This window comes from Ochotona curzoniae, unplaced genomic scaffold, assembly GCF_017591425.1.
Source record: "Ochotona curzoniae isolate NIBS_2020 unplaced genomic scaffold, NIBS_Ocur_1.0 contig_4792, whole genome shotgun sequence".
NCBI classification, from domain to species: Eukaryota; Metazoa; Chordata; class Mammalia; order Lagomorpha; family Ochotonidae; genus Ochotona; species Ochotona curzoniae.
In genome coordinates this window covers 4,804,684-4,824,649 of record NW_024466389.1, presented here as the reverse complement: position 1 = coordinate 4,824,649, position 19,966 = coordinate 4,804,684, and the positions used below count along the sequence as shown (strand labels likewise).

The 19,966-nt window shown below is 58.0% G+C and overlaps 1 protein-coding gene across 3 annotated transcripts in view; it reads right to left on the bottom strand.

Annotated features, from left to right (window-relative positions):
- Positions 1-7,023, bottom strand: part of PIK3CD (phosphatidylinositol-4,5-bisphosphate 3-kinase catalytic subunit delta) — a 36,787-nt gene extending 29,764 nt beyond the window's left edge. For all 3 annotated transcript variants that reach the window (XM_040987870.1, XM_040987869.1, XM_040987871.1), the window contains exon 1: positions 6,917-7,023. The gene's annotated coding sequence lies outside the window, so the exon portion shown is untranslated. The remainder of the gene's footprint in view (positions 1-6,916) is intronic.
- Between the last annotated feature and the right edge of the window lie 12,943 nt (positions 7,024-19,966).

Genomic DNA, 19,966 nt, shown 5'->3' with positions numbered 1-19,966 from the left:
TGGCGGGCGATGTGAAGGAAAACCCATGCCTGCAACACATCTTGGACCGTTACTCGATGCTGCCTGGGGCCCATGGAGATGGAACAAGGGGCTTCGAGTGCAGCGGGTGCCCCGGGCCCCCAGCCAGTGCCCAAGCCCTAAGTCATTCCCTCAGCAATTTCCCCCAAGCTGCTCCAGTTTCTCTGACCACATGAAGGGACACACCACTCACCAGGACGAGTTTGGGACTCAGAAAACCATCAACAAGTCTGCAAACTCCAGTTTCCAAGTGACAAAGAGAACAAAAGAACCGGAGGGGTCTCCCAGCCCTGGAGATACACCTGCTATGGCCCCAAGTCCCACCTGCACCGCGCAGTGAGGTCAGAGTCACTGGAACACTTGCTTGTTCCTGCAGGCTCACTCGCACATCCAACCCACAGCCCATCAGGGTCCACGGAACCAGGAGCCAGCTCCTCTTTCAGGACCCCCTGCTGCTGTGGAGGTCAATCCCCTGCCTGTGTGTCACCCCGTCCCTGTGGCTTAAGTGTAGACGAGTTCTTGTTGAGGCACAGGGAGGGGCAGGAGCTCAGCACAGTGGTCCAGACGAGCGACGGGTTGACAGGTGCAGCACCCACCACGGTGCCTGGCTCCCAGTCCCACCAGGTGTGCACCCTGGGAAGCCGCAGCAAATCCTTGGGTGTTTGCCACCCACAGAGGACGCCTGGCTGGTGTTCTGGGTTCCCAGCCTTGGCCTCGCCCAGCCCCAGCCACTGTGGGCATCTGAGCAGTGAAAGAGAGGTTATCTGCCCTATCTCTCATTCTCTCTGTCCCTTTCAGATAAAATTTGTAAATACCTTGTAAAAATCTCTGAAAATTAGACAACATGAATGTTGAGGGCGAATGGAAACTTTGTAATCTGACATTAGACTAGTGATTCAAGATAGCTAAGGTTCCCTGAGTCTCGGCCCTTGGCCATGTTCATTACCCAACTCAGCTCATTCAGCCATTCGGACGGACCAGGCAGGGATTCCACGGGCTCCACTGACACATGAGGACAGCTAAGATCAGAGAAGCAGACAACTTTTGCCAGTCACAGGTGAGCAGAGACCTGGGGTCTGTGTGTGCACCCAGTGCCAGGGTTCAAGCTTGCAGTGCTGCAGGGCCCTGGCTCTGCATCCAGCTAGCAGCCAGAAAGGCAGCCAGCCTCGTGGGCAAGAAAAGAAACACAGTGAGAATATATATTTTTTTAACTGGAAAGGCAGATATACAGAGAGAAGGAGACACAAAAAGATCCTCTGTCTGCTGGTTCACTCCCCAAGTGACCACAACAGTTGGAGCTGAGCCGATCCAAAGCCAGGAGCTTCTTCCAGGTCTCCCACATGGGTGCAGGGTACCAAAGGCTTTGGGCCACCCTGGATTGCTTTCCCAGGTCACAGGAAGCAGGGAGATGGATGGGAAGTGGAGCAGCTGGGACATGAACCAGCACCCATATGGGGTCCCGACGGACACAAGGTGAGGATCTAGCCAGGCCCAAGTCCAGTCTTCTTAGCAAATCACTGACCTTCAAGGGCCACATCCACGGTCAACGTCCTTGACACAGTAACCCACACCTGGGGAAGGGCATCAAACACAAGCCTTGTTGTTTTTCCCCAAGCCAAAGTCAGGAGCTGGGAACTCACTCCAGGTCTCCCACATGTGTGGTAGGAATCTGCTTCGGCTGCCGCCCAGGAATCTGGGGTGGACTGAACGCTCCGATATGGGACACAGCGGCCCCAACCAACTTCCTCCCTCCATGCCCAGAGCCTACTCCTGCTTGCAGTCCATTAGGGGGCTGGAGGTGGTGGTCTGGAAGCAACATTGATATCTCTACACAGAGGGTGGCTGAGGCATGTGTCCCTGCCTTGGCATCAGTACACCAACCCGCGAAAGCCCACGGCTTGTGATGCCACGTGTCACTGCTAGTGAGACGATGGGATGTGAACAGGAGCCACTACAACGGCCCACGTCCACCTCCTCCAAACTCCCAATGCAAAACTACCGTGTGGTCCAGCAACTTCGTGTCTGATCAAACACCTGTGAGAACTGGCAGCAGGACCAGGCAGGTGTCTGCGCGTCCCGTTTGCTGCAGGGCAAGCCAGAGCAGCCAAAAGCGGGAGGAGTCCCAGCGCCCATCAACAGATGAACTAGCAAGACATGGTCTCCACACACACAGAGAGATGAATGCATTCGTTTAAAGAGGAAGGACACTCCAGCACAACTCCAGCACGGATGGTTCTTTAAGACAACAGGCAGGCCTGGCGGTGGCCTAGCAGCTGAAGTCCTCACCTTTAACGTGCCAGGATCCCATATGGGCACCAGTTTTAGTACCCGGCATGCCCGGGTTCCCATCCAGCTCTCTGCTTGTGGCCTGGGAAAGCAGTGGAGGATGGCCCAAAGCCTTGGGACCCTGCATGGGAAACCCAGAGGAGGCTCCTGGCTTCGAATCGGCACAGCTCCGGCTATTGCAGCCACTTGGGAAGTGAATCTTCGGACAAAAGATCTTCCTCTCTGCCTCTCCTCCTCTCTATAAATCTCTGACTTTCCAATAAAAATAAATAAATCTTAAAAAAAAAAAAAAGGACAACAAGCTACATGAAATGTGCCAGGCATTGCGGCGCAGCTTGGGATACCTGGGTTTCCCATCAGAGTGTTGGTTCGAGACCTGGCTGTTCCGCTCCCATCCAGCTCCCTGCTAATGCAACACGGAAGGCAGCCGATGATGGAACAAGTCCCGGCCATCTCCATGGGAGACTCGACGGAGTTCCGGGCCCTGGCTACTGTGAGCACTTGGGGAGGGAATCAGCAGATACGTGAACTCTTTCTTACTCTAGCTCTACCTTTCAAGTGCATGAAAAATAAGGGAAATAAAAGTTAAAAGAAGAAGAAGAAAAAAAAGCCCATTTTAAGAGGACAAGCATAAGGTAGTGTTCTACTTCCACGAAGCACCTGCATGTGTTGAATTAGAATCGAATAACAGAGGTTGCCAGGGCTGGGAGCAGACAGGAAGAGGGAGCGGGTGTGAGTGGAGAAAGAATTTCAGTTTTGCAAAGTGAAAAAAACTTGCTGGCGATGGCTGGTGGTGACGGCTGCACGACAGTGTGCACCAAAAACCACGTTTCAGCATGCTGAAAATGGCAGATTTTAAAAAGCACGTGTGTACTAATGACAGCTATTAAAATGCATATATAAAAAAATCAAGGACGGTCACCATGTTGAGATCAGAGGTTTCCTCCAGTGAGTAAAGTCACCACCTACAAGGCCAGCATCTCATATGGGCATCAGTTCGAGTCCTGGCTACTCCACTTCCCATTCAGCTCCCTGCTAACACTCCTGGAAAAGTGGTGGAGGATGGTCTGAGGTGCTGAGGCCCTGCCAACCATGGAGACCCAGATGAAGTTGAAGGCTTCGGCCCTGGCTACTGCAGCCACTTGGGAAGTGAACCAGAAGATGGAAGGTCGATCTTTTTCTCTCCTAACTCTGACTTTCAAATGAAATAAATAAGCATCTAATTAAAACAGAAGCTCCCCGCCCCCCCCCCCCACACACACACACAGAGTTTTGTCCCAGCTCCTTCATACACGCTATAGGGTGCCGTGTGCCTGGGCAGCACCTGACCTCCAAGGACACCGGTCACTGCTGCAGTTACAGCTGGACCCTGAAGTCCAAGAGGGGACCCTCAGGGGCTCCCCAGGGGCTCCCGGCAGCAAAAAAGGGACTAAGAATGGCGCATTCCACAACTGCCTCCACACATCTCACAACAGTACTCATGCTGCCCCCAGAGGCAGGGAACCCCAAAGCCCCCTCCTCACCCTGTGCATCTCCCCTTGTGTCCCACCCTCCCTCCTATGAGGTGGAGAGGGCAGACGCCTCCCGCCAGCTCCACCCCAAAGAAGTTTGTGGTGCCAGGCGATTCTGCTCCCATCAGGACACTGGGCTGCAGCAGGGATTGGGCAGGTGGCCCAAGACTGGCAGAGCAGAGAAGGGACTGGGGGGACGGTGAGCCTGTATTGATCAAGGTGGACAGGGAGGAGCTAGGTGGACAGCCAGAAAAAGCAGGCGGCGGGAGCCTCTGTGTGTGTCCCTGTTCTAGGACTCCAAGGAGGGTCAGAGCTCACACTAAGGCTACGGCCAATGGAGAAGGGAAGCGCGGGCAGAGCGGGCAGAGCACACGCAGGAGGTGGCCCTAGGAATTGGGCAACAGCAGCTGGAGTGATGTGGCCACGAACCCAGAAGCGCCAGGGCTGTGAGCAGCTGGGAGAGGTGGGCAGGCCCCTCCACCAGAGCCTGGGGAGGGGTTAGGACCGTTGGGACCTCCACAAGTGCGCAAGAATGAACTTCCGTTGTCTTAAGCCACCAAGTGTGTGGTCATTTGTCACAGCGGCCAGGCTCAGGCTGCCCTTGATGGCTCTAGCACTTTCTTTGAGGGGAAGCCACTCCGCCTCCCTGCCCCCAGGTGGTCCTGAGACCAGCACTGGCACACACAGGCCTCTCACTCTCTCTGCCCTTAGGAACTGCAAGCCACCCTGGTAGGCGGGCGGCCCTGACCATGGGGCTTGAGGGGCCAGCACCCACCCTGGGCTGTGCTGGCCATGGGGGCAGGGAGAGGGGCTGCATTTTGCATCTCGTGGAAAGCCAGAAAGCCACAGTGTCGGCCACGGAGAAAGAGGAGGAAGGTTCCCAGGTTTGTAATTATTTTCCGCCTTGAAACTGGCAATGTTTCTGGTATGATTGCTGGGGTTTTCCACCCAAAAAACGAGAGCCAAATCAGGCTGCACGTGCACAGTCGGCGTGGGGGCAGCAGCCTGGGCTGCGTACGGCTCCTTGACTGGCCAGGTGACTCTCCCAACCCCATCATCTTGGGCTGGCCTGGGTTGCACAGGGTACCCGTCATCACCCCTCCTAAGGCATCCGCCCTGCAGGCCACCCCATCCGACAGCAGCTCTAGGGGCGGGGGGCGCCTGCAGCTTCCCCCGGCCCCCTACCACAGCCACATGAGGGACACGTTGGGTTCCCCACCCCCCATCCCACCAGCCATCAGACCTGCAGCAGCAGCAGCTGGCCTGCAGAGGAAGGGAGCTGCCCTCTCACAAACAAGCCAAAGGGGAATTGCCTCACAAGTTGCACATTCACTTCTCCCTTTCACTGTGCACTTGAAGGAAAACAAGGTGGAGCAGGAACCGCCACCCCCACCTCCGTCCCCATCGCCACCCCCACCTCCGTCCCCAGCTCCCAGGGCCAGCTGGGGGGTGCGCTGCAAAAGCTGAAGCCTGTTTACCAATTGTGTGTCCAGCCACACCCCCAGGGCTGGCACCCCCATGTTGACCACCCTGTTCAGCCCAAGCCCTGGCTACAATGTAGACCCCTGGGGAGCACAGCTGTCAGAAGGTGGGTGTGCACACACAGCCCCTAGGCTGGACCAGAATCAGAGCCTGCAGGAACCAGGCTGTGTGTGTATGGCGGGGAGGGGGAGTACTGTGGCTGCAAGGCAGGCACCCCAATGGGCATGGAGGGCCCAGAGGTGGGCTTTGCAGACTGCACTGCAGGAAACTGGGTTTGAAGGTGCTTCCTCACCCATACCCCCGCCCCCCAGTCTTCTCACTGGGGAGACAGACACATCCCAACTCCAAGGGGAGGTTGCAGCAGGTCCCTGAGCTGTGTGGGGGACTGGTCCCCGGGGTTTGCAAAAGCAAAAAGCAGCTGCCCGTGTGTAACTGGACCACAAGGTCACTGCCCTCACCTCTGCCTGACTGACACAGAGGGGCAGGGGAGCGGCAGATTTTGTGGGTTAGTCCCCCCCCTCCCCCGGCCCCCTGCCACTGTCTGTTGTGTGGGTCCCTGGGAACTGTGCTCAGCTGTAACATGGGACTGCCCATGTCCACTCAGTAAACATGACGGCAAGGAAGGGCCAAGACTAGGGGTGTGTGTGTGGGGAGGAGGGTGGCTATACTGTTAACACCTCTGCAAAGATGGGCCAGCCAGCCTGCCCCACAGCCTCGGGGATGTCCAGGGACCAAGCGGATCCTACTCCAGATGATCTAGCGTCAAGACCCGCAGGCACCTCCTTAAAGGTGCCCCACGTGCAAACGCAACAGAGTCCAAGAGTAGCGCCCCCCTCTACCCTGCCACACTGTCTCAGGACTCCCACCCTCACGCTGTCCCCTCCCGAGAGCGCCCCTGGGGGCCCCTCGCACATCCATTCCGGAGTGCAAAGTCCCTGTCCCGGTGCTCTGCCCGGGTCCCAGTCCATCTCACAGAAACTGGAAGACAGGAGGAAATTTACATTAAAAAAAAGTTTCGACTAACCAGAAAAGCCCCATTCAGACGAAATTACGGGTAAGAGTGTTAAAAAAAAAAAAAAAGTCCGGAAATGCAAAACTGGAGGCGGTTTTGCCGTAACCCGGTTCAGCCGCAGATCTGGAGGCTAGATCTCGCCAGTCCGGGCCGCTGCTGGTAATCGGGCAAGCCGCGCGGGCGGGGAGAGGGCTGGACCCCGCACATCCCTGCACTGGGATGGAGCGTCCAGCAGCCGCTCCGAGCCTGGCTCACCGGTGCCAGGAAGGGCGCGTGGGGCCGGGGCTGTGTGTGGTCCACCCCGGGCACACCTGGTCCCACCGCTGAGCGGGCGCGCAGCTCTGACCCCGCCATCCCGGCTGCCGGGTGCCGAGCCCCTGGTCCAGCTTGGCAGGGTCCGCAGCACCGGAGCAAGAGAGCCAGGCACGCCCCTCTGGAACGGCGCATAGTGGCAGGTTCCGGGGGCGTCCCAGGCCGGGCTCGCAGGCCTGGGGAGGGACCCCTAGGCACAGGGCGCACACAGGAGACGCACACGAGCCGAGGCCAGGGACCAGGGTCCCCCGTCCTTCTCCCGCTGCCCCCAGAAGCAGCCGGGGTGAGCGCTTACCTGTCGGGGTGAAGGCGCGGGATGCGAGTGAGCGTCGAGAGAGAGGAGAGGCGCGCGCTGACAGCCGGCACCCTGCGCTGCCCACTTTGTTTCCTTTTCGCTCGCGACAGGAAAAACAACAGGGCCTCGGCGCGCCCCGCCCCCGCCGGCCCGCGGCCGGGCGCCGCACCCCCGGGGCCCAGGACCTGCTCCCTGCCCCGTGGCCCCGCACACCGCACAGCTGAGATCCAAACAGGCCTGTGATAAGCTCGGTGTCCGCTCCCCCAGGAATCTGTCCCGAGGCCAGAGGAGGGCTTTGGGGCGGCTCCAGCAGCAGGCGCTCAGAGGGACGCCCCAAGGCTGAGGCTCTGCAACCGGCCCGGGAAGGCGCGGGCTGGCGGAAGGGAAGGAGAGGGGCAGGAGCATCCCGGCTGTGACAGCAAGCCTCAAATCCTGGAGGGATGAAGTGGGCCGAGCGGCTCTCGTGCCCTTGGACAGAGACCAGCCGGGACCCAGCGGGTCTCCAGAAAGGAGAGTATGTTTGGCGAGGCTGTTTTCCTTTTCTCAGATCCCCTGGCAGTTCCGCAGCTCTGGGGAGGACCCCGGAGGGGTGGAAGTTGGCAGCAGCCTGCCCAGAGCCTGTTTCCTAAGTGCCAAGCTGTCCCTGAGGACCCAGGAGGTCCTGCCAAAAACTAGGAGAGAAGTGGACACACCCTGACTTGACTGCAAAGGGGTGAATTGGGACTTTGTAGTCGCCCCTTGGCCCTGCCTGCTGGGTTGCAGTTTAGCTAGCACTGCTTGGTTTCAGCGATGTAAGAAATGGGTAGTTTAAAGGATACCCTTGGGTCTTGGGATGCAAGGCGCTCTGAGGGACCGAGGCGTGCCCAGAAAGGCTTTCCACCCTGCAGCCCTGGCACGTCTCCCCAGCCTGGGAAGGGCCGCGGGATCAACCCCAGGGCATGCCTAGGAAGACAGCATCCTCCTGCAGGTACCAAGCCACGGAACTCCATCCTCCCGGTCCCTGGCATGCACCAGGAAGGGTCTCCTTGTGCCTCCCTTTGTTAGCGACCCCTGGAAAGGTGTCCTGTCCCTCCCTTTCGCTTGGGGTGCCAGGAAGCCCCAGCTGTGAGCAGCCTGCTTGCCTGCTTGTGGGGCACTCCCCCTGGGTCTCCAAGGCTAGAACGGCTTTCTGCTTTCCTCTCGGTGGCTTCCCAGCAAGCACTCTGCTTTATTTTTAGCTGAGGTCATGTGTCTTTTAGAGGAAGCTAGTTCAAGTTCCCTTTGAATTGTAAATCAAGTGAAGAATTTATAACTGTCTCTCACCTCTCACACAAGAAAGCTGTACCTTCACTTGGGGTGGTCAGCACCGCTGGGGCTCACTCCTTCTGGAAATGGGTCCCGTGGGGAGAGACTTGGCCCCTGTTTGTGGACAGGAAAGAGTTCAGGCCGACAGTGCAGCAGAAACCCTGCTCCAGTCAGTGAGCACTGGCCTGCAGCCCTCCTGCCTTCTGGAAGCTTCTCCCGCTTGAACCGCTCCCCACCCCCACCACTCCGGCCATGCTGGCTCAGCTCCGCTGCTTCTCCCAGCAATCTCTGCTCGGCCCCACACACCCATGCTTCATCACCCACGCCCACACATGCCCACAAGCTGGGTTAGCTCGGAATAGCCCACTTCCTTCGCCCCGCCATGCGGACCCCTACCTCCATGCCCCGACATGGCAGAAAACCCAGCCACTGTGCCACGGTCCCATTCCTTCCAAGCCGGGGCCCACCCAGCTGGCACCAGTTCTGAGCTGGGTCCTTTGGCCCACAGGAGTGTGGCCAGGTCAGAAGCAGAGCGCAAACACTTGCCTGGAGCTATGCTGCCCCAGTACTGCCGCTGTGGAGCTGTGAGCCGCAAGGCCGGGAGCTCGGGCTCCAGGTGCCTCTCACCAATTAGCACTCAATAAGGATCCAGTGGGTTAACCACGCTCCTCACTGTGCCGCCAGGTCCTAGGCATGTGCGTTTTAAGTTGCGGTTCTAAATCAGGCTTCGCAGAACAGGCTTTGTTTCTCAGTAGTTTAACACAGAGAACAGGGGGCTTGCCCGGCAGGGGAGACACCTGCCCTGTGGGTTTGATTCTGGCCTCTGGCTCCTCACTGCAGGCCCTGGCGGAGAGCAGCAGTGGCGATCATGGAGCCACAGGCGAGTCCCGGCCATGCTCCCAGGCTCCGGCCTGGCCCACACTTAGCTATTGCACGCATTTGAGGTGGGCTAGGGGTCGTCTCTCTTTCTACCCTTTAATTTAGTAAATAGTAAGTTCTTTTAAAAACTTTTTTTTTGTTTGTTTGGAAAGGTAGAGTTATTGAGAGGATACACGCAGATCTTCCATCTGCTGGTTCACTCCCCAGATGGTCGCCACAGTCAGAGTTGAGCTGATCTGAGCCAGGGGCATGGAGCTTCTTCCAGGCCTCCCACAAACGTATGGGAGCCCATCGCCTACTGCATCCAAGGCCATAAGCAGAGCAGCCGCAGCCAGGACTCGAACTGGGGCTCATCTAGAATGCCAGCACTATGGGCAGAGGCCACCACACTGGCTTCATAAATATTTACAAAAACTCAGACTGTAGGGGCCAGTGTTGTGGCAGAGTGGGTTAGACAACTGCCTGCAAAGCACCAGTTCTGGCTGCACTGGCTCTGATCCAGCTCCCTGTTCTGGGAAGCAGTAGGTGATGGCTCAAGTACTTGGGTCCCTGCTACTCACATGGGAGACAGGGATGGAGCTTCTGGTTCCTGGCTGCAGCCCGGCCCCAGCCCTGGCCATTGCAGGCACTTGAGGCATGAACCCCCCACACCCCCGATGGAAGATCTCTGTTCCACCCCCCTCCACCCTCCCTCACTCTGCTCTTCCAGCGAATAAATAGATTTTTAAAAAGAAAAGAACAACCACCTGGTTTTAGAAAGGTTCTGTAGCTATCTTCCTGGCTGGGGCTGGAGGGGAGCAGTGGAGTTGGGAGCCCCAGGCCGGCCTCGCCCCAGCCCAGGTCTGACCCCAGGCTGGCCGTGGCTTGGGAGTGACCCAGGCCCGGCAACAGTGACTCATTCACGGTGTATCCCTTGTGTTACAGTCAGACTTAGGATGGAGGGCGGCGAGCGGGGATACAGAGACGCTGCCCCTTCCTGGAGTTTCCGTAGGTGGAGAAGAGAAACTTTTAAGAATAAAATAAGATACAGTTTCAGTAAGCCGTCAGGCCTAGCACAGGTTAGACAGGGAGAGATTGGGGTGGGGGTAGGGGCAGGTCTGTGTGGGGTCAGGACCTTCCACAGAACTACCACGATGTCAAGGAACCGAGGGAGTGGCCAAGACAGAGTCAGGTCAAAGTGACCCGGGTCCGGGTGGGGGGAAGGGCTTGTCAAAGCGATGTTGGAGGCGGGGCAGCGCTGAGCTGCTGAGGCTGGGAGTGGTGGGCAGGACGGGCCAGGGAGCAGAGGGGCTTGCACCGAAGGAGGGAGGAGTGAGAGCCTGGGTGAAGCCCTGCTTGTGAAGCCAGTGTCCCCTGGCAGAGCAGCGGGTCACAGCCCAGCTGCCTCACTCCGGCTCCAGCTGCCTGCTCACGTTCTCCGGGTCAGAAGACGGGCCACTGCCTCCTATGGGGGAGGCTTGGATGGGGGTTGCGGCTACTTGGGGAGTGAACCAACAGATAAAGAATCTTTCTGTCTGCCTTATCTTCTCTGCCTTGCCAATAAAAATTAATAATAAAGTTTTAGCAATGTGGATGCAAAAGCGGGCAGGAGCTGACTTCAGACAAAGGCAGAGGCAACGTCCTGTCTGCCCTGTCCTGGAGCTGCTGTCCTTAGAGTACCGGGGGCTGGGGAGGGGGTGGTTCTTTCTGAGCCCCTGCCCCTGGGGACGCTGAGGAGACCACGCCCCACCCCATCGCGTGTCCCCCTGGGTGAAGTGACTGAGATGGGCACTGTTGCGTCCGAGAGCCCGGGAAGGTGCTCATGGCAGATTGGGACGCAGGCTGAGGGGCTGGGGGAAGACTGGGTGACAGTAGCTCACCTGCCCTGGGGCTCAGCTTGTACCTCTTCCAGAGTGGGCAGGGCGGGTGGATCTGGGGGTGCTGCTGCACTCTAGCTCTAGAAATCTCTATGTAGATCAATATTCTTCCACCCCCATGCTGGCAACGCACCTGCTCTGAGGCATAGCCCAGGGCTTTACTTTGTCAGACAGAATGATGAAGTTAATTGCGTGAGAGGTGGAGGTTTAGAGTGGAAGCAAAGTCAGTGGTGACCTGCGGGCCCGGCTGGCCCTGCCCTCATCCCTGCCGCCTCTGTGGCTGGGCCTCATCATCCCAGCAAGTTTTCGCAGCTGGAATGTACACAGATCCTGACGCCAGCTTCCGGGTGAGCCTAGTGGCAAGCATCCTTGGGAGAGAGAGGCAAGGACATTGAGGTACAAGAGAAGGCACAGCGCTTGGTGTAACAGCTCCTCCGCTTTCCCAGCTTCAAGTGCAGGCAACCCATATGGGTGTCAGTTTGTGCCCCAGCAGCTCCACTTCTCATCCAGCTCCCTGCTTGTGGCCTGGGAAAGCAGTCGAGGACGGCCCAAAGCCTTGGAACCCAGCACCCGCATGGGAGAACCAGAAGAAGTTCCTGGCTCCTGGCTTTGGATCCGCACAGTACCGGCCTTTGTGGTCACTTGGGGAGTAAATCATTGGATGGAAGATCTTCCTCTCTGTCTCTCCCTTCTCTGCATATCTGACTTTGCGATAAAAAAATAAATCTTTAATAAATAAATAAATGTTAAAATGAAAAAGAAATACCAAGATTTAACCCTGTTGAGGGAATTTATTCCCTCCTGCAGTCAGCAATGACCGCAGGACATGCACCTGCTATGTCCTACATTTCCTGGGCCACAGCTGTCTTTAACACTGGACACTGGAAAGCATGGGCTGGGAGCCAATAGTGGGAGTGGGGTCTCTGAGAGAAAGGCCCTGGAAGAAATGGCCAGGTTTGGGCCCGGTAGGCTGTAGACTGGGGGCGGGACCAACACTGAGCCGACAGGTGACCTGTACAGCATCCCCCATGTGATTGTCGCACTTGTGTTGAGGTCAGGTTGTAGGTCTCGGCCCACGGGTGTACAAAGGGCATGTCTCCCTCTCCCAGAGGACTTGGTAAGGAGGTTAACTAGATATCTGGCCCATCTGCTGGGGGGAGGGGATGGACCCCGGGGAGCCCAGCAGGCAAGGTTCAGGGACATGGACAAGAGGGGGAGCAGGTGGAGTGGGTGGCTCTGAGATGGAGCCCTGACTGCAACAGCAAGACTCACCTGTGTCACCTTTAGCTCCATGGGGCAGAGCTGTCTGTAATGGACTTTGTGAGGTGACCAGCAGGGCCAGGCTAGGTCACCTGGAGCAGGGTGTCTTGGAAAAACCGGGTTATCTGAGCCAGGTGGGGGTGTGCTGGGCAGCACCAGGATGGGATGGACTCTGCCAGCTTTACGGCTATTAGGCTGCCCAGTCTGCCACCTGGTTATCCTTCCTCACGTTCCCAGGGGAACAGGTACACAGCAGACAGACCGAATCCTTGTCCAGACTAGATCAAGCCAAGAAGGTAGCTTGGGTCAGGAGAGGGTCCTCTAGCTGACAGAACCCAGAGCTTGTCGCCCTGGCGGGGAGGGGGCAGGTGGGCAGCAGGGACAGGTGCTGGCCTAGGGGCTGCTGGTCCCATGAGAGCATCCTGTGTCTGCACTACTGTGCTGTACAAATCTGATCTCCCTCCCCATTTCCGGGCCAACAACTCCTGAAGTCTTTAGGCAGGTGACTTGCATGTGGTTGAGTTGACTGACAGCCTGAGGTGGGGGCTGGTTGCCAGGGGAACCAACTATGTGATTTTAGGAACTTTTGAGCTCGACATGGGCAGGTCCCAGGAGGACCCAGAGGGAGCCGGGGGTTCCAGGCCCCCTTCCTACACCCTAACCCTGTGCTCCTCTTCAACTGGGGGTTACGGCTGGAACATTAGACTGGATATAGAATGGCTCCTCCAAGTCTGTGTATTAAACGGGTGGTCCCTGAAGTCTTGGATTAATGCTATTGAACAGGTGGAAGTTCAGTTCAGCCACGGGGTTTGGAGTCGGGCTTTGGAAAGCAACTGGGCTGAATGAGGTTGTGGGGGTGGGATCCTGATGGCTCTGCGGGAGACCCAGGGATGGACACATGGGCACCCCTGGCCTCATGGTGCTCTGTACTGTCCTGTCTGGGGACTCTGCCAGTGGCAGCGCCATCACCGGATGCCGGTTCCAGAATGGGAACAAGGGACAGCCCTGCCTCCTTCGTGCGTCATGTCTTGGGTATCGCATTGCAATAGCATGGAGCTGGCTGGCACACCCAGCCGTATTTTTGGTCATGTCCTTGTCATCAGTTGGAAGACACCAATCAAGGTAACCCTGTGCCCTGCGCCCTGCGACCAGGGTCGTGGGAATCCTGGGAACCATGATGCGCGGCTGTCATTAGCAGCCCAGGCACAGCCTGATGCTCGGAGCTGAAAGGCAGAGTCCTCGCTCACCTTCCGGAGCAGCCACTGAGCTCCTCCCAGCCCCAGCCCAGCCGCAGCCACATCTCACACCTGCGGGAGAACGGGAGAACGCAGGCAGGCAGCCAGGCCCCTTCCACCCCTCCCAGAGCCCATGGCCTGGCGAGGCCCAGGGCACCCTCAGCACCCCAACTCTCCCTGAGCTCATCTCACCCAGGCTTCCTCCCCAGGCAGCCCCCGCCTCCACCCCCACCGATGAAAGCGACATGGTACAAGATCCGCTGGGGAGAAAAACAGGAAGTGGCAGCCTGATTGAGTCTGCAGAGGCCAACCCAGGCTAGCGCAGAGCGGTCCCCGTGGCCACAGCCTTACAGGAAAGGGGTCGGGGCTGCCCCCGGCAGACTGCAGGACCACGGTGGGGTTGACGTGGGGACGTCCAGCGGGGGCCCTGGTGCGAGGAGCGTTATTTTTAGTGTCCCATGTCACACCTGAGACTCATCACATAGCTCCTTGGGGCTGAGAAAACTGCCCCATTTTCCAGATGAGGGGACACAGAGCAGGTACTGGGCCAAGGTCAGGTGGCTTTTCCCATGGCTGGGTCATGGGGCCCCTGAGCGCTTGGTGGGGGCTGTGGCTGCTCCTGGCTCCTCTGCCTGCACACATAGTAGGACCAGCCACCCCGAGCCACAGGCTGCGAGGGACCAGCCCCCGGGGATCTCTGTTGGAACCATGGGGGCCTTCCGCCAGCCAGCCACAGCAGTGTGGAATGCGGACCCCAGACCCAAAGGCAATGTGTTAAGACTTTGGCCCCAAATCCTCGTTTTCTGGCCAGGCCTGCCGTCCCAGGGTTTCCTGACTTAGGGGTGTTGTCAGAGTGAGAACCCCACAGGATGAATGTCCACGCTGAATGACAGAGGCGCCCGAAAATCACTCCCCACCCAGGCTTCGCCTCCACTTGGACGCCAGTTCCCCAAGGGTTCTGAAGTCTATTTCCACACACATCTCAAGCCAGCAGACCACAACAGCCACAGGGCGCCGGGGCCCCCACCCACGGCCGAGGAGGTTTTTCCCACCCAGGCCTCAGGGCTGGCCAGGGAGTGTCCTGGCTGCTTCTGTCTGCAAGTGTTACTACCCCCTTCCTTCAAAAAAATCATTTATTTACAGAGAGAAAAGAGAGAGCTCTTCCATCTCCCAGTTCGCTCCCCATGTGGCTATGATGAACAGGTCTGTGCTAAGCTAAAGCCAAAAGCTTCCTCGGGGGCCGGTGTGATGGCGCAGTGGTTAAGGTCCTCGCCTTGCACGCCCGGGATCCCATATGGGCGCTGGTTCTAATCCCGGCAGCCCCACTTCCCATCCAGCTCCCTGCCTGTGGCCCGGGAAAGCAGTTGAGGACGGCCCAAAGCTTTGGCACCCTGCACCCACCTGGAAGACCTGGAGGAAGCTCCTGGCTTCAGATTGGCTCAGCTCCAGCTGTTGCAGCCGCCTGGGGAGTGAATCATCGGATGGAAGATCTTCTTCTCTGTCTCTCCTCTCTGTATATCCGCCTTTCCAATAACAATTTAAAAAAAAAGCTTCCTCGGCTTCCCCACGTGGGTGCAGGGGCCAAGGACTCGGGCCTTCCTCTGCTGCTCTCCCAGCTGCATCAGCAGAGAGCTGGATCAGAAGTGGAGCAGTCGCGACCTGAACTGGTGTCCACGTGGAATGCTGACGTGGCAGGCAGCGCCTTTACTTGCTAAGCCACAGTGCCGACCCCTCACTCCCCCGCCTCCACTTCTGCACCCTGCTTCTGCCATCCCCCAAGCTCCCTGGAGACCTCACCCTGCACACAGTCCAGCCTGGCTGCCCTCGCACCTCCCCGTCACAGCAGGACACCGTTGGCCACACAGGGTGTCACTGTGGTGTCGCTTAGCGGCTGGTAGCCTCCAGTGCCAGGCGTGGCCCCTTCACTGTCCAGCTGCAGAGCCCCCCAGCGATAGGCAGGGGCCAGCGGGGTAGCTGGGAGTTACAAGAGAGGCCTGGCCTCCTCTCCAGGTCAGCCTGTGGGCGCCAGCCAGACCCAGGTCAAAGGGAGGGACAATGACGAGTTCATATGTGTGTGCTGCTCAGAGCATGCCTTTGGGCTGCACTGCGGTACAGAAGGTTAAACCTCTGTCTGCAGCTCCTGCCTCTCAGGTGGGCGCCGGCTCCAGCTCCCTGCTAATGTTCCTGGTCCAGCGCTGGCAACATTGGCATTTAGGGAGAGAACCAGTGGACGGAAAAACCTCTCTTACAAAGAAATCAGTGCACCTGAAAATTAAAAGCATCTTCCTGGAAAAGGCACGCTGGCCCCTTGGCGAGCACTTGATGAGCGTCTGTGTCACCCAGAGGCTCAGCTGTCACAACAGGGGAGCCCTGGAGGGGGAAGGCCCCCTGGCAGCAGACAGGTAACACCCAGAATCTGGCTCAGATCTAAACTTGGGGAACTCTGCTGGGACATCCATGCCCAGACACACGCGTCTTGCAGGAGGACTGGGTAGCAGGAGAGGCCTCTCTGGGGCAAAAGCAGCAGGGACCAAGTTCCCAGCTTGAGGGATGCAGGCGGACGCTCAGCCTGGCCTCTGCCAAGTGGTCACCCCAGCCCTAGGCGGAGAGGCAAGAGGCGCCTCCTTGTGGCAACACAGGGCAATGCACAATGTCACCTGCCTGTTGGCTTTCAGTGTGGACACAGGTGCAGGCTGTTCTAGAGCCACCTCTGCCCGTCCCTTGCTTGAACCTTCTTCCTCCTCTTGCGTTGTAGGTCATCACCAGAGCGACCCCATCTGGGCGTTCCCCACGTGGGCATAGGTCAGCTTTTCCAAGGGAATTGCCCCATACTGGCTCCCACCCTCAGCACCTGCCCCTGGCTGGAGATCCCACCTCCCTCCAGGGAAAGCTGTCCGGGTTTCCAAGAGGGTGACAGGTGCCAAGTGACCCAGGCCTGTCCTCCAGGAAGCTCCAGGGAGGAAGTGGGCCAAGAGGTTGGAACGAAACAAGACACAAACAGGTGGTGCTCCTGCAGCTGGCTTGGCCTCCTGAGTGGGGTGGGATCCCTAGCCAGGCCCCCCGCGCCTCTTCAGCCTAGGTGGGCTCCCACACCTGGCAGCTTTCCTTCCTACCCCCTCCTGCCCCACCACTCTGGCCCCCTGCCAGGCCCCCTGCTCCCACCCCCAGGACAGGCTCTGATGTGGTCCAACAGGTTGAACACCACCCCTGGCCACACCCACCCCTGTCCCACCCCTACCTTTGGGCAGAAAGTGTTAAAGAAGGGAAGGAGTGGGAGGGGAGAGCGCAGCCCTTGCTGAAGCGCGTCCTGGGAGCTGGCTGCTCAGGAACAAGAAGGGGGGAGGAAGGAAGTGGAACAGAGACGGGGTCCCCAGAGGGAGAGCAGGTGGGGGCCGGGGTGCAGGGCAAGGGCTGGGGCGCAGTCTGGTCTCATCACCTTGAACTTCACAGGTGGTACGCCCAGGATGAACTTTTCCAGCTGTTGGCCACACAAAGCAACTGCGTTCCAGGATCCCAGTGGATCCAGCGTGAGCAGCCTGGGTGGACAGTCAGTTGCTGTCCTGGCTCACTAAGCCCCAATGTGGGCCTCCACTGATGTCACTTCCAGGCCACCATGAGGGTGTCTGGACTGTTCATGAAATCAAGTGGGGGGGGCCGGTGAGGTAGCTTAGTGGTTAAAGTCCTTGCCTTGCACGCACCAGGATCCTATATGGGCTCCGGTTCTAGTCCTGGCAGCCCCAGCTACCTTCCCATCCAGCTCCTGCCTGTGGCCTGGGAAAGCAGTCAAGGACGGCCCAAAGCCTTGGGACCCTGCACCCACCTGGGAGACCCAGAAGAGGCTCCTGGCTTCGGATTGGCTCAGCTCCAGCTGTTGCAGCCGCTTGGGGAGTGAATCATCAGACGGAAGATCTTCCTCTCTGTCTCTCCTCCTCTCTGTATATCTGACTTTGCAATAAAAATAAACAAATCTTAAAAAAAATCAAATGAGGGACTGGGGAGATGGGAGATTGGGGGCTGGGAGACCGAGGGCTGGGGGCCTGGAGGACTGGGACTCGGTGGGCTGGGGTTCTGGGGGACAGGGAGACGAGGGGGGGGCTGGGTGACTGGGAGATGGGGCTGGGGGACAGGGAGCTGGGGGGCTGAGGGGCTGGGACACGGTGGGCTGGGGCCTGGGAGATGCGGAGTTGGGGGCTGGAAGGTGTGGTACAGAGGGTCGGGCTGTGGCTGGGTTTGGCTCCTGCATCCAGCCTCCTGCTTACATGTAGCTGCAAGACAGAAGGGGACGGCTTGGGTGCTTGGGTCCCTGCCATCCATAAGGGAGGCCTAGATGGAGTTCCTGGCTCCTGGCTCCAGCCCAGCCCAGTGCTGGCTGTGTGGACATTTGGCCAGTGAGCCAGCAGAGGGCTCTCTTGCTCTCTGCCTTTTAAATTAGTGTTTAGAAAGGAAACCTCAGGGGCCCATGTGGGTGCGGGATGGACAGCCAGGTACAGAACGGGAAAGCAGAGCCTTGCTCAAGAATCTAAGAATTTCAAGACTGGGACTAGTGGCATAACATGCTAAGCCTCTACCTGTGGCACCTGTATCCCATACAGGCACCAATTTGTGTCCTGGAAAAGCAGCAGAGGATGGCCCAAAGCCTATGGCCCTAGCACTTGTGTGGGAGACCTGGAGAAGCTCCTGGCTCCTGGCTTCGGATCAGCTCAGCTCCGGCCGTTGTGAACCAGAGGATGGAAGATCTCTCAGTCTCTTTTCTCTGTAACTCTGCCTTTCAAATAAAAATAAAATGTATTGTAAAAAGAAAAAGAAAGAGTGTCAAGAGGGTAGCAGCTGGAACCTCAAGCAGGCCTGGGCCCTTCTGAGCTTGGGGCCGCCTGGAAAAAATCAGAATTTCTTTGCTTTAATTTGTTGAAAAGGCAGAGAGAGGAAAAACAGAAAGACTGAGAGAGAAAAACCTCTTCCATCCGCAGATTTCCTCTCGCATGCTCCCAGGAGCTTTTGTTTGTTTAAATATTTATTTAATTTTATTGCAAAGTCAGATATAGGAGAGAAGGAGACAGAGAGGAAGATCTTCCGTCCGATGATTCACTCCCCAAGTGAGCGCAACGGCCGATACTATGCCGATCCGAAGCCAGGAGCCTGGAACCTCTCTCAGGGTCTCCCACGCGGGTGCAGGGTCCCAAGGCTTTGGGCCGTCCTCGACTGCTTTCCCAGGCCACAAGCAGGGAGCTGGAAGGGAACCAGAGTCGCTGGGACTACAACTGGTACCCATATGGGATCCCGGTGTATTCAAGGCAAGGACTTTAGCCGCTAGGCTACCACACCGGACTCTATCTTTGTAACTTTAAAAATATATATTTTTTATTGGAAAGTCAGATATAGAGGAGGGACAGAGAAAGATTTTCTGTCCCTCTGAATTACTCCCCAAGTGGCCACAATGGCCAGAACTGAGCCAATCTGAAACCAGGAGCCTGGAACTTCTTTTGGGTCTCCCATGTGGGTGCAGGGCCCCACTGCTTTCCCAGGCCACAAGCAGGGGCTAGATGGGAAGCATGGCCGCCGGAATTAGAACCTGCACCTATACGGAATCCTGTTGCGTACAAGGTGAGGACTTTAGCCACTAGGCTACTGTGCCTGGTCCCTCTTTTTAACTCTTAAACAAATCTTTAGAAAAAGTGTTTGGAGTCATCTGTAAGGGCCATTACATTGCTTCCCAAGGGCACTTTTTCCTGGACTTGGCATCGACTTTGCCAGGGAGCAAGAAGGCAGCCTGCACCTCAACATGGCATTAGTCTGCCTGGGGCTGCCAGCTTGGCCTGCTGGGACACTGGCTGGCCTGGCTGTGAACGCCCTCATGTCCTGGGGGATCCCAGGTGCCAGTCAGCAGTGTTATAAGGCAACAGCATACATTAACACAGTGCTTCCTCGTGGGACAGGAGCAGATCCCAGCAGTGGTCCAGGACCCAGCCTTTGTGTCCCAAGGTTGGAGCCTCAGGGTCCTGGGTGGCCTAGGCAGTGATCTTGGCCCTGAGGCCCACCAACTGCCCCGTCCGTGGTCAGTGAGCCTACTGCCCCAATAAGGCTCCTCTTGGGCCGGCCCCCTGGCCTGTCGTCCCCATTCCCGTCAGCACCATGAGCCCTGGGGGCCGCTGCTGTGCCTCGACCTGCCTGGGAGACCAGCAGACACGAGGTCACTCTGCATTGCAAGTAAGCAAACTTGAAGAGTGTGGGGACACACAAGCGCACACACGGCAGCAAGGGAGAAAACAGTCCCTACAGAAACAGCACTGGGGTCTGGGACCCTGGGTTCTGGGAGAACTGCTGGGGTGTCTGGTTCACCAGCAGAGAGAAGCACCCCAAGGTCTCACGAGGCGCCCTGGGCAGCTTGGGAGGCAGTTCCCTCAGCACCCTGGGGCTCTCCGGCCAGCCTCCCAGTTGGCAGTGGCCTCATGCTTCCCTCATTAGTTCCATCTCCAAGCATGGAAGAGCAGGTGCTGGGCCTGCGGATGCCCAGGAAGCCTTGGTGGGCCAGGCCTTTC